Here is a 14,274-nt window from a genome sequence, read left to right as displayed (position 1 = left end):
ACAGGATGAGAGAGAGGGGGGCAGAAACAAAGAGACGGGGGTACAGAACGAGAAAGAGAGGGGTAGGGAACTAGAGAGTTACTGGGAAAAAGATGAAGAATGACAATGAGGGATAGAGAAAGTCAGGCCGAGAGAAAGTCAGAAAGTGAGACAGACAGAGAGGGCGAGAGAAAGCGACAGATACACACAAAAAGAGAAGGGGAAAGAGAAACAGAGCAACAAAGAGAGAGAGGAAGACAAAGAGTGTGGTAGACAAAGATATGCACAATCAGAAGCTTAGAAAACGAAATATTGGACGCTTAAACAGATTATATTGCAAACAGGCGTCGGGTGGAAACAACAAACTTTATTTACAGAGGATTCAAGAAATGCTGCAGCTTGAACGATTACTCGAGTTCAGTAGCCCCATCTCCCGAATAGGCTGTGATAAGAGTTCAATGACCAGAGGATTCATTATTTCACATGATACGTGAGGAGAGGCTATTCTTGACAATCACTGCAGAATGTTTGGACACTGTTGGGAGCTTGCTGTGCACAAATGTGTTTCAACATTCATACGGCAGTGATGGAATTGAGGGATAAATGAAAGGCAGGACAGCTGAGTGCTAATTTCTTCAGATTGTGGATTTGTTATTATTTCCCTGTCTGATCCACCATCTTCTTGTAAAAGAGAGATAACGCAGGGAGCGAGGGGGAAGCAGTTTAAATACAGAGTTTAACATATTGTGGGACAGAAGTGGAGGTTTTCACCCTCAGCTCAGTACAAAAACAAAGTGGGGAACCGGGGTTTGCAACAGGCTTGGGCTGATGGAAGGAGAGGTTATCCATGTCCCACCTTAATAGGAACTAATTGTTGTGTAGGCGATCTTTCTTGCTCACCCTATTCTTTGCTCTATGTCTCCTGATCTCTCTCTCTCTCTCTCTCTCTCTGCCTCTCTCTCTGTCTCTCTCTCTCTCTCTTTCTGCTCAACTGTTTGTTTCCATACTTAATCTCTTAATAAATGTAAGAAAAATACACCAGTATGCTTTATATTTAGTTTAGTTGAGGGAGCGGAGATGGGAAGGGATGGGATCAGGTGCGGAAGGAGCTCGCCCCATTTGCCTTTTCCCCGATCTAGGAGACTTTGGGGATGAACTGTGGATGGAGGGAATTGTTCTCTTTGATTGGCTACTGTTCTTGTCTTTGGGGTTTTGTTGCAGACACTGACTGCGGTTCAAAGGGTTAGAGTGATTCAAACTGAAGCTTCTTTCACTGCCTACATCAAGATTGGTTGGACAAGATTGACACCTTCAATCTATAACACTCAGAAAAATTTAGCTGGAGGTTAACTCATTGCTGCTGTTGGGAACTTGCTGTGTGCCAAAATGCCTGCAGCCTCCCCTTGAGAAACTGGTGATTGAGGGCAAACAAGAAGAAAGAGCAAATCATAGGGGGCAGTGAAGGTGAATGGCAAGGGGGCTGAGGGACATGGTTCTGGCTGATTCCGAGTGTGTAACCATTGCCTATTTCCCAATCTCAGGAGCAAAACCGCTCACCCACGTTTTTCCAGGAGGGTGGATCAGTTACAAAAATGAGATGAGGATATTGAGAGGCTGAATCCCAGGCTCTTGCTTGGCTCTTTCTTTCATATAAAGGTGTTTTTCCAACCCGTCTCTTCATCCAGCCTTACCTAAGAGATTCTAACCTGGCATTTCTCACGGTGAATGTATGAGATCTTGTTGTGTACAAATGCCCACAGAATTTCCTCAATTCAATCATTGACCACATTTCAAAAAATAAATTTCACGTACTGTAAAGCACCTAGAAGGCCTCGAATTTAAAGTAGTAAATATGAAGATGTTATGCTTCCCGAATAATGTGGGCATCACAGACAGTGCGATAGATTGATGCTTCAATACAATTTCAATTCAATTTATTTAAATCCTGTCCACCTTTCCCTTTCCCCTTCGGCATCTCCCTTCAATGGCATTTCAGACAGAGATGGGTGAGAGGTGGGGCAGGAGTGGTTGGGTGCGAGACGGGGCGGGTGATGTGGGGGAGAGAGAGAGGGAAAGAGAATGACAGAAAGATGGAGAGAAGAATCTGATGCGAGAGAGAGATGGATAGTGGCAGAAAGCAAAGCTTGAAAGGAAGGAATACTATTTTGTTGGAGCGGGAAAGACAGAGGGAAGATACTCATGGAAAACTGCGAGTGGCACAGAGAGAGGGAGAGAGCAGGAGGAGAGTGTGAGAGAGGGACAGAGGTGGAGAGGGACAAGATTGAGGAATCATGGAGAGATGGAGAGAAAGATTGAAGGTAAAGTGAGTGAGAAAGATACAAAAGAGGGAGAGAGAGACATACAAAGGGAGAGAGGAGATATTAATAATACAGTGAGAGAGAAGGATGGAGCGAGGAACACATAGGGCAGAGGGGCTGAATGAACCCAAAGGATCAATTGGGGGTGGGAGAGGGACATATTCTCCAAAGTGCCTATGTCCCTGGTGGCACTGGCTGGTGGATAATGTTTTGAACGATTCCCTGCAGCTTTTCTCTGCACTGCAACTTTAAGAACACATTAATTAATCTATTGCGGAATTATTCCGAGGTCCTGGAATTGCATTTGGAAATGTGTTGGGGTTTGTTGAATTTCCTGAATAATTGCCGGGTTTTAGTTTCAATGACACATTGGGCAGATGAAGTGTCTTGCTGGGCCATTGGTATCAGGATCGTTTTGAAGCCATCTGCAGCTCAATCCGCCACCACAGTTTTAAAGATGGAACGTAAACATTTCTGAGGGTTGGGGGATGACGGGGCAATGGCAGCTGGCCAATAAGACGTTGTTGCATGTGGGATCCTGCTGTGCACACCTTACTTGCAGCCTCCCATAAACTGGGATCATGGCGTCTCTGACACAGAGTAAGTTTTACAGAATGCCTAATTGTGGATAATTACCATTTCCCCCCGCAATCTCACTCCAGCCTCTCAAAGTAAATAATTGGTAAATAAAAAAAAAGAACAGCATGGCCAAAGCACCGTGGGTCATTACTTAAAAATGTGAGATGGAAAAATCTGCAGAGTGCATTTCAATCTAGATTCGTCCTGGGAAATCGAGAAATCTGGACAGACACATTGACTGGGCTGACTGGTTAACAGGGGAATTGCTGTGTACTGGAAGGGAGGGTGTTGCAACCTTGGACAGAGTGGGTAAAGGATGATATCAATGGTTTGAATGAGTAGGCAGGAAACTGGCAAATGTAAATGAATCTGCTTAAGCATCAGATAACGTAATTCACAGAATCACAGAACCGCACATTGCTGAAGAGGGACTTTGGCCATCGAGCCTGCACTGTGAGAATCATCTGCACTACCAACCTAAACCTACTTATCAGCATTTGCCTCATAGCGTTGAATGTTTTAACGTGCCAGGTGCTCATCCAGGTAATTTTAAAAGGATTTAGGGAAGGCACACAAAGCAGTGGAATACTCAACGAAATGGGAGTGTATTGAAAGGAGTTTAGGAAGTGAGAGCAGTTGGAACGGATGTTAACAGGACCTGAAGGAGGCAGGAGCGGTGGATAAGTTCATAAAGGAAGCACATGGAATTATATTTAATTGGATAAAGTATTGAATAGAATAGTAGGGATCAAATGCTCAAACAGTGGAGACAAAAAAAACGTTTGCTTATGCCGAAACTGCTTTTTTTTGTGTAGTTCAAGCCAGCACACTACAAGAATGACATAATTGCTCTCAAGAGCATGTAGAGGAGACTGGCAACTATTTTGTCAGTGTTGGAAAATTGTGTCTATGAGAAAAGATTAGACAGGCTGGTGTGGTTTTCCTTGAACTGTAGAGGCTGAGAAGTGACCTAAATTAGATGTACAAGATCATAAGAAGCCGAGATAGGGTAGAAAGGAAAATATGTTTTCCTTAGTAGAGACATCAATTACCCGGGGGCACAGATGGAAGGTAATTTGTAGAAGGATTTGAGATGACATGAGGAAATATTTTCACCTAGAGCGTGGTTGGTGTCTGGACTTCGCTGCCTGAATAGCTGGCAGAGGCAGGAATGCCCAATGCATTGAAAAGGTGCCTGCACCAAGAGCTGAATTTCAGAAACCTGCAAAGGTCCCTTGATTGTCGGATTAGAATGGGTTACAATATATTTCCGTCCATCGCAGGCTGAATGGCCTTTTTCTGTGCTGTATCATTTCAATGTTGCATGGAATTGGAGAGGGCCTTCCTGGGCTGGGCGGGTATGGAGGGGGTTGCGGGAGTGTGAATGGGTGGGAGAGACGTGTGCCTGGATGGATATGAAATGGAATGGTAGGAGATGGGGCCGGAAGTGGATGGTAGCAGGTCGGAGATAAATAATCATTTTTGCAAAGAGTCGATAAAATAAATGGATGGGGCCATCAACATTAATGATGTGGCTGAGAAATATCTGGGAGGGGTCACATGCATATTGGGGACTCTACCTTAATGGGATGTCTTAGATTTATTGGGGCTTGAACCTAATTAATCACAGAATCCCAGAATCAGAGTGCAGACGAGGCACTTCAGCCCATCAAGTCTGCACTGAAACGTGAGAAGCCCCTGCCCTATCTACCTGATCCAATCTACAAGTACTTGGCCCAAAACCTTGCATGTTATGACGTGCTAAGTGCTCATCCAGGTACATTTGAAAGGATGTGATGCAACCTGCCTGCACCAATCCACCTCCCCCCCAGCAGTGCATTCCAGACAGTCACCATCCTCTGGGTACAAATAAGTATTTCGTCACATCCCCCTAAACCACATGCCCCTGACCTTGAACTTGTCCCCTCCATGACTGAGCTGAGAACTAACGGGAACAGCTGGTCGTTATCCATCCTCTCCATGCCTCTCATATTCATCTACATTTCGGTCAGGTCGCCCCTCAGTCTTCTCTGCTCGGACAAAAGCAACCCAAGTCTATCCAACCTCTCTTCAAAACTTAAGTGTTTCATCCCCAGCAATATGGTGGTTAATCTCCTCTGCACCTCCTCCAATGAAATGCCGAGTTTCCTCTTATGTGGCGACCAGAACAGCACATAGTACTCCAGCTGTGGCCTCACGGAGGTTCTATATAATTTCAACATGACGTCCTTACTTTTTGCAATATATGTCTGGATTGATAAAGGCAAATGTCCTTTATGCCTTTCTCACCACCACACTAACATGCCCCTCTTCCTTCAGAGATCTATGGATACATACGCCAAGGTCCCTTTCTTCCACAGAATTTCCTAGTGCCATCCTGTTCATTGAATACTTGCTGGTCAAATTACTACTTCCAAAGTGTATCACTTCACACTGTTCAGGGTTAAATTCCATCTGCCACTTTTCTGCCCATTTGACAATCCTGTCTGTATTTTCCTGTATACCAAACAACCAACCTCACTGCTAACCAACCAGGCAATCTTAGTGTCATCGGCAAATTTACTAATCCTAATCCTCACAGAGTCTTCTAAATTGTTTATATAAATGTCAAATAATGGGGGGCCGAACACAGATTCCTGTGGTACATCAGTGGACACTGGTTTCCAGTCACTAAAGCACCCTTCTGTCATCAGCCCCTGCAGCCTTAAACTAAGCGAATTTCCAATCCACCTTATCAAATTACCATGAACCCCGTGAGCTTTTGCCTTCTTTATAAGTCTCCCATGTGGGACCTTGTCAAAGGCTTTGCTGAACTGCATATATTCTACATCAACTGCACTACCCTCATCTACACACCTTGTCACCTCCTCAACAAATTCAATGACTTTTGTTGCGCATGTCCTCCCTCTGACAAAGCCGTGCTGACACTCCCTGATCAAACCCTGCCTCTCCAAGTGGAGATAAATAGTCACCTTCAGTAACTTCTCCAGTAATTTCCCTACCACTGACGTGAGACTCACTGGCCTGTAGTTCACTGGCTTATATGTACATCAGCTTTTAAATAGCTGAACCACATTAGATGATCTCCAGTCCTCTGGCACCTCCCTCGTGGCCAGAAAGTAATTAAAAATTCGGGTTACAGCCCCTGCTATCTCCTCCCTCAGCTGTGTGGACACAAATCCTCTGTAGCTGAAGGTTTGCCCACCTTTAAGCCTGTCAATAACTCCAATGCCTTGTCATTCAATATATCAATTTGCTTAATACACTAGCAGTTTTTCTCCACGAGTTCCATGCCTCCATCATCATTCTCTTGGGTGAAGATGGATGTGAAGTAATCATTCAACAATCTAGTGATGTCCTCTTTCTCCACCAATAGATTGCCCACTTGGCCCTTTTTGGGCCCTACTCTTTCTCTGGTTATCCTTTTCCCAGTGAAGCACCTACAGAATATTTTGGGATTATCCCTACTTTTACCAGCCAGAACTTTCTCGTAACCCCTCTTTGCTCTCGCAACTGCTTTCTGAACCCCGACCCTGCACTTTCTGTACTCCACTAATGCCTCTGCTGCTTTGTTTCCATTATACCTGCTAGGAGCATCTCTTTTCCTCCTCATCATAACCTGAATACGTCTGGACGTGCATGGATTTCTAGGCTTGTAACTCCTCCCTATATTCTTACTTCTCCAAAAACTTCTTTCGATGCCTCCTCCCAGATCTTATCTCTCCTTACTAATAATGCAACGCCTTCTCTTTTGCCCCCTCGCCTGCTTCACCTGATTATTCTATATGCCGGAATGTTTAGCTGACAATCCTGCCCTTTCCTCAACCAGGACTCAGTGATGGCTTCTAATTCACAACTCCACATGTCAATCCTCACCCTTAACTCATTCCTTTACCACTACTATTCTTGGCATTTAAGTAAAGGCCAACCAGCCTTTGCCTTACTCCCTTGAAGCTTAATGCAGCTTTACTACTACTGACTTGATTGTTTCACTGTATTATAATGTGTTCCTATTCTGCTAACATTCTCCCTGCCGAATTAGATTCAACTCCTCACAACAACAGTAGCATACAAAACAAAAACAGAATTACCTGGAAAAACTCAGCAGGTCTGGCAGCATCGGTGTAGAAGAAAAGAGTTGACGTTTCAAGTCCTCATGACCCTTCGGCAGAACTTGAGTTCGAGTCCAAGAAAGAGTTGAAATATAAGGTGGTTTAAGGTGTGTGGGAGGAGCGGAGAGAGAGAAAGAGAGAGAAGTGGAGGGGGTTGGTGTGGTTGTAGGGACAAAGAAGCAGTGATAGGGACAGTAGCATACAACCCCGCAATGTTATTAATGGTGGCCTCCTCATAATAAGGAGTGGGTGGAATTCAAAGAAGGAACATCAAATATTGAGGAGGTGGCACACATTCCAGCATCAGCAATTTTCCGCAAAAAATATGTTTTTCTGCCTCTTCAGGGAGTGGGAGTGTCTCCGAGCCCATATTAAGACCCCGCTCTCAGTCTGTCTTGCTCGACGTCTCTGCTTGCATGCTGTCATCCACTCGAACTCCCCTACGACATCATCCATTTCTACCTGACACTGTCTCTCCCTCAATGCGTCGCTCTTGCTTATTCTCTCTGTCATTTATCTTTCTCTCTGCTTGTCTGTCTCTCTATCTCTCTCTGTCTCTCTCTCTCTCTAGATCTGTCTGCCCTTCTCACTGCCTGTCCCTCTCTCTCTCTCCCCATCTCTCTGTCTCTCACTCCTTCCTTCTCTCTCCATCTCTCTGTCTCTCTGTCACATCTCTCTCTGTCCCTCTCTCTCTCTGTAACTCACTCTCTCTACGACTCTCTATCTACCTCTCTGTTTCTCAATCCCTCGGCTTCTGTCTCTCACACACTTTCTCTGTCCCCGCCCCCCCTCTCTCTCCCAATTTTCTCTCTGTCTCTCTCTGTCTCTCAGTCTCTATCTCTCTCTCTATCTCTCTCTCTCTTTTTCTTGCTCTGTCTCTCTCTATGTATCACGCTCTCACTCTCACTCTCTCTCACTATCCCTTTCTCCTTCTCTCACTGTCCGTCTCTGCCTGCCAGTCTCTCTCTCTGTCTGACTCACTCTCTCACTGACTCTGGTTCTCACTGTCTCCTTCCGACTCTATCTCTATCTCTCTTCCAGATTCCTTTCATCTCTCCCTATGTATTGGCTCCTCTCTCCCTCTCTTTCCCACTCTCCCTTGCATCTCTCTCTTCTCTCTCTCTCTCTCTCTCTCCCTCCCTCTCTCTCATTCTCTTTCCCCGTCTCTCCACTTCCACTAAAAAACGAAATGTTAACGCTGAACAAAAGCCTATCTGTAAACATTGTCCCCTACCCCTCTTCCTATTTATCATCTTTTAGCATCTTATCACTTGCCCCGTCCTCTCTTAGAATTGTTCTCCAGTATTCCGATAGGAGGATTCCTGTCTAATCAGTGTTATGGATGGTGGTGATTGATAGGCAGCTTATCCACTGCGTGAACAGAGCTGTTTGGAGGTGGGTTGTTTGCTCGAGTCCTTCTCAGGAATTGTGACGACAGACAGCCAGACCAGCCAATGGTAGTGTGGGAATATTAGAGGTGAGATTCATTTCCAATCACTATCCAATCATGATGATGGACAGGCAGCCCGGCCAATGGGAAGACAGTGATTTAAAATGGGTGCTTTCTTGTCCAATCAGTGAAGTGTGACCTTGTAGGACAGGCGCCACGGCAAATGGGAGGGCTGAAATTTTTGTATTTGTTTTCACTTCAATGCAATGAGTGAGGTCTTAACGTGATGACAGGGAGGCCTGGCCAATGGCAATTCTCAGTGGTTGACTTCTTCTCTTCATTTAAAGAAATTAAGAATTGGAGTAAAGGGATATTCGAGCACATTCTTCAACTGCTGTCTGAACTCATTCTGTGTCACAACGTAAATCGCAGTGTTAGTGCAGCAGCTCAATAGCTGCAGCATGAAGCCCAATTCCTGGACATAATCATCTAACCATATAGACGTCAACCCCAAATCAAACATCCGCCCCCATATGGAATAAACCATTAACATTGACCATAACAGGATAAAATTAGCCGAGATCACAAAGAGTAAAATGATGGATTTCCTTCGACTCTCCATCTCTGGGTCTCTGGGAGTCTCCCCACTGCTGTGAGTCCGGAGTCTCCTGCGAGCTCTGCTGCTCAGTAAAATGTGTCTGACGGTGAGAACATTGAGCAGAAGAATCAGGACAAATGGGACACACGGGGTTAGAATGTGGTGCAGGAACTCAGTTGTTAACCAGAACTGAGAGTACATAACACCGTCTTTCGCATAACAAAACCAGGGTATGTTCCACAGCTGATACTGACCTGTGAGCATGAAATACCAGAAAATGTTCTTTAAACAGCTCAGCACAGTCACTGTTCCCAGAACCACAACAGCTGTTTTCTCACTGCAATATTTACTTTTCAGCTTCCGGCAGCAAATGGCCACAAATCGATCGAAGGTGAAAGTGACGGTGAACCACACAGAACAGTCAGTGGCTGCATAAAGCAGGACAGCGTGGATATTACACACGGGGATTGAACGCAGGATAAGAGAATTTCCCCAAAAAACAATCGGAAGGTGTCTCAATATCAGGTCCAGGAAAACGACCAGTAGATCTGCCACTGCCATGGACACCAGGTAACAAGTGACACATTTGGTCAGACCACAGTTTTGGCCTCTAAGTATCACGATTGTGATTATGTTCACTGTAAGAAAAGGAACCGAACAATTACATTATCCATCGGGCTTGGGAAGGAGTCACCAGTTTAATTGAGGAGTTGTTGATAATTTCCAATGTCTTAATGCACTCTGTGATGCATTGAGTTAAATGGCCATGAAATAAACAACGTAATTGTCTGTGATGCCTTGAAAGGAAGCAGATATTACGTTTTTAAAAGTCTGAAGATGGGGAGGGAGGAGTGATGTAGAAGTGTGACATGATAGGGTGAGCCTAAGATTACTTGGGAGCAAAGCGATAACAAGAGGACTCGGGGTTCTTGGATGCATGATGAATGAAAGTGATCTGTGTTGAATGGAAAGAACCAGAGATGACGTGTGCATAAAATTGATCGGAGATGTAGCATACAATTGTTTTTTTTTCACTTGTTCTTCCTCTTTAATGATGTACTGACTCACAATATCTACCAATGAAATTTTCACTCTGACACAAATGCTCGTAAACACACACACACACACTTCTCAAGTGCAAGAAGGAATGGGCAATAAATCCTGGCCTAGCCCTCCATTCCCACATTCCGTAAAAATGTTCTTGTTTGAAAAGAAAGCTTTCTTCCACGCACACACAAGCACACCAACACAAGTACACACACAGATATACAAACACATAACCCTATAAAAATAAACACAATCTTACAAAAAAACTCACACACGCTCAAACACATGCACACGCAAAACCGCACGTGCAAATAAACAAACACACACTCAAACATTTATGCACACACACTCTTGCAGACACACACACATGAAGAAACACCCACAGAAAACACACACACACAAACACAGAACTCATACCTCGAGCATTCATGCACCCACTTTCTTGCAAGAACACATGCCCTGACAACCACAGAGCACACGCACATTCGCACACACACACACATACACATGGATATGCACACAAACACTCATACACCCTCTCACACATAGAGACAGAAAAGCAAACACTCTTCTGAAGGGCAAGTTGTGATGGGAAATAAATGTTGGCATCGCAAGTGAAGCACACCTCCCATAAATTTGAATAAAATAAAAACTTGCACTCACACATTCAACCAAGCACACATACACAAGTAGAAAGTACAATTAGTCCAATATGTTTGTTTTTGTGGTTGTTAGGATTGGGCTTAAGCTTTAAAATTTACGTTTGATTATTAGTTTTTGAATTTGTGTGCTAAACAATTACTAGAGTTGAGTTCTAGTCTTACTTTTTAAATGTACCTGAATTTCCAAAGACAGTTTTACAGCTTGAAACTGTGTAAAACAAACAAAAGGCTATCAACTTGTACTGTTGCCAAGCAAGAGGTATCCACAGAGGAAGGCAAGCCCACCCCAATGCTAACAACAGTCCTGCCAGTCACCACTGCACAGGCACAGCAGAGAGGGCTCCAGAGAGGCTCGAGCAAAGGGACAGAGAGCAGGCTCCAATATGAAAGGAAATGTTGCTGTTTAAAGGGGACTGCATAAAGAGAAAGCCAAAAGAGACCTTGTGGTTGAATGAGAGACAGGAAAGTGGGAAAGGCCCGATCATCTGAATTTTAGAGTTATAAGTAGAGAAAGGGTTCAAAATCCAAGTTTATATTTTCAAGCTTAAACAGATTTAAGCATGAGCGGTCAGAAGTCCCAAAGGGACAACTGAACGTCGGGAACTCTTTTTTATGAGCCTGTGATATATCGTTGTTGTGTGAGTCAGTGATAGAGATTGTGCAGAGGGCAACTTGAATACATGTGGTGACATAGGGGATAGGAACTTCAGAAGAGTTCAAAACTCTGGAAGTGAACCATTTCAGAGGGTATCAGAGAGAAAGCATTGGTTTGGCAGAGGATCCCAAAGCAAACACTTGGAGAGTGGAGATTGGAGACGCTTGTGTTAAAGACCATGATCTGTCAGACTGGTTGGTACATGTTGTGACAAGCATTTGTGGGGAGCTGATAGGAGATCAAAATTGTGTAGTATGGGTGTCAGCTGTCACTTGGTCTCAGAATGTGATGCCCCTTAGCACAAGCTTCCTTTTAGTTGACATGGATGCGTACTTCCAGTGGAAATCAAAGTATGAGTAGCTTTTACAACTTGTGTTATCCTTACAAATCTGCATGTATCAAAAGATTTGCAGGTTGGTGAAGGAGTATTGTGATAGTTGGCAAACTATTATTGTTAAATACATATTGTATGTCTTTGTTTGCACACACTCACACAAAGACACCCACACAATCTCTCACAGACAATCTCTCTTTCTCTCTCACATAAACACACACTTACAGAAGCACACACGCACAGACACAACCAGAGACCCACACACATGCCCACAAAAACACACACACACACACACACACACACACATGCACGCACACACATGCACAGAACCTTACACACACACAACTGCAAACACAACAGCATGCACTCACATACATGCTCAGACAATCAAACACACATGCAGGCACACACTCGTACATATTCTAAAATACAACCTCACATGCATTGTTTCAAACACCCACTTAAACATGCACAGAAATGCACACATGCATACAAACACAGGCAGAGACACACACATTGAAGCGCACACACTTACACACAAACTCAGAGACACACATGCACAAACATGAAAAATCACACAAACACAGCCACATGCACACGCAAGAATGCATACCTACAGAACACACTCACTCAAAACTTCACAGGCAAGGACACGCATCCTGAAACAAAAATTCAAAGAGAAGTATATGCACTTCCTCTCTCTGACATGCACTCACACACATGCATGAGAAGAAAACTCTCTCTCTCTCACTCCCCCTCTTTCTCTAACGCTCCTCTCTCCATTTTTGTCTCATTCTCTTTGTCTCTCTGTCTCCCTCTCCCCTCTCTCTCTTTCTAACAAACATAGACAGTCGTTCACACACACACACACACTCGAGACACACACTCACACACATTCAATACAATACAAACTCACATGCATTCCATCACATATATGCACAGAAATGCACACATGCACACAAACAGATGTAGAGGCACACACAAAGAAACACACACACAAACACTCATGTACACATGGACACGCATGTGCACATACACATGGCCGCACTATTTCAAGCACATGTGAATGAAGTTAAATGAATGCATAGTAGCACCAAAATTCTGGGTAGCACACACATGCATAGCCACTCACACCAACTAACAGAGAATCATGTACTGACACACACACACAAACACACATGCACACACACACACACACACTTACATATACACACACACACAGATTAATTCACACAAACACACCCAAATGCACACACAATTACATACGTAGAAAACACAGACACACTCAAACACTCATACACACACATGAACAAAAGCAGAAACACAAGTGCAAAGAGAAACAGATGCACCCACTCACTCACATACACGCACACACGCAGACACAGACTGACATACACATAAGCACAGAGACGCTCATACAAATACACACAAATATTCACACACGCAATCACACACACACACAGGCTCACACACATGGGGACACACAGAAATGTCCGCAGTCGCACATGCACATACACACACAAACATGCATATGCATATCACACACATAGAATCAAACACTCACACACACGCACATGCACAAAACAAATGCAAAGAGAAACAATTACCCTCTCACACGCACGGAGACACACACACAACAAAATAATCATCGCTATGATCTCTATATCACATGCACACACACACACAAACTCATGCACATGCACAAACACAAATGCCTATGCATGCAACAGACACAATGAAACACTCGCACAAGTACATATACACAAGCAGACACACAAATGCAAAGATAAAAACATTCACTCTCTTTGTCGCACGCACAGACACAAAAGCACAAGCTCTCTTTATTTCTTTCTCTGTTTTTCTGTCTATCTCTCTCTCACAAACTTCCACTCTATCTCGCATTTTCTCCCACATATCCTCAAACGCATTAACTCAGACTCACACGCACTCACTCAAACACATGCTCACAGAAACTCGGAAATGTCCAGTTGCACACAAACACGCACAGAGATACTGAGGCATACAACCATGCACACATGCATATGCATGCACACACACATGCATACGCACATCACACACATACACAAACACACACAATTATACATATAAACACAAATGCACAGACAGAGAGGCACAAACACAGACAGGCACACAGAAACACTCTCTCACACACACACACACACACACTCAGATGAACACACGTGTGGAGACAAAGAGAAAGACACACATATAAACACAGAAGAAATCATAAAAACACACCGGCATGCACACACACATACAAACAAACAAAAACACAGAAATATACAAATGCAAAGCATAACAAGGGGAATCTCTTTCTCTCCCACACACATACAAACACAGTAACTCTCATTCTTTCTTCGCATCTTTATCCCTGTCTCACTCTCTCGCTCTCTCGCTCTCAGGTCACACATATACGCACACTCAAACACACAATCTCACATATGTACTCGCAGTCAAACTCACATACACTCACTCAAATGCACATCATACTGACGCTGAAATGCACACGCGCACAAAACACACCTGGGCACACACATACAGACACAGACAAACTTGCACACACTTGCACACACACAAAC

The sequence above is a fragment of the Carcharodon carcharias genome, chromosome 15 (genome assembly GCF_017639515.1).
Source record: "Carcharodon carcharias isolate sCarCar2 chromosome 15, sCarCar2.pri, whole genome shotgun sequence".
Lineage (NCBI taxonomy): Eukaryota > Metazoa > Chordata > Chondrichthyes > Lamniformes > Lamnidae > Carcharodon > Carcharodon carcharias.
The sequence above is the reverse complement of the archived record's forward strand: the minus strand, read 5'-3'. Positions refer to the sequence as shown.